At 31.3% G+C, this 1028-nt stretch overlaps 1 pseudogene across 1 annotated transcript; it reads right to left on the reverse strand.

The window, feature by feature from the left end:
* Positions 1 to 747: 747 nt before the first annotated feature.
* Positions 748 to 820, reverse strand: BGZ61DRAFT_t222 (annotated as a pseudogene). The gene has a single exon. The product of its transcript is annotated as a tRNA-OTHER (tRNA).
* Positions 821 to 1028: the final 208 nt, after the last annotated feature.

The raw sequence follows: 1028 nt of genomic DNA on the forward strand, positions 1-1028 counted from the left end.
AAGTGTGTTGTATACTTAAATGTGTTGTATGCTTATTAAGTATGTTATATATTATTTCTATTTAGCTATTAAGGCTAATTTTATTATCTTAAGCTAGTAAGAAAGTAACTTTCTTTTATTAATATAGTATTAATTAAGTATATTTTTCCTAATATTAAGTTAATTTAGTATAAGTAGTATAATAAGTATAGTAATTTCTATATTTTATAAGTATTTTTATTAATAATAAGTATTTTTCTTTAGGATATAAATATTAATTAGTATTTATTTATTTATTTAGTATACGCTATTTTACCTTTATCAAGGCCTATAGAACTCCTACTACTTTATCGGATAGGGAAAAACCGTATGCCTAAACATTGGATGAAAACCCTACCCCTTCCTTCTATTTCTACCACTCTATGTACCCATAAGGTCACTGTAGAGCATACAATGCAACTTCGAGTCTGTAACTGGTAACAACACCTCAAGCTATTCCTCGCCATTAACACCTCAACCTTCTAGTCTTCCAACCTTCCTATTTTCTCTGGGTAGAGGGGGGGTTACCTATTTATAAGCGCAGGAATGCGCTGTAGTTAGCCTCTTATAGTGGGTTGGCCAGTCCACTTCCTAAAGGCAAGCTAGGGACCAATTAGCTTGCTACCTTAGGCCCGGTTAGCGAGTCGGATCCTCGGGTTCAATCCCTGTACAGGCTGACTTTTCTGCTAGGGGACGAGGCTAGCAGTCACAGCACAATTACAAGGATTGTGCCCTGGGCTGGATTCGAACCAACAACCTCTTGAAAAAAGGTCCCAAGCTCTTAACCACTGAGCCCCAGGGTTATTAATTAGTATTATTTAATTTATTTATTAGTTTTAAGAATAAGATTTATAAATTAGTTATTCTTTTATTTTTATTTGTAATTTAATTTACTTAATATTAATAATAAGAATAATAACTTAAAATTTAAGAAGAGTAATAAGTTTTACTATCTTTTTACTACTTTATATAAACTTATCTTATAAATTTAGCTATAAATTTAAGTAGTA

This window comes from Ilyonectria robusta (genome assembly GCF_021365365.1).
Source record: "Ilyonectria robusta strain PMI_751 chromosome Unknown BGZ61scaffold_162, whole genome shotgun sequence".
Lineage (NCBI taxonomy): Eukaryota > Fungi > Ascomycota > Sordariomycetes > Hypocreales > Nectriaceae > Ilyonectria > Ilyonectria robusta.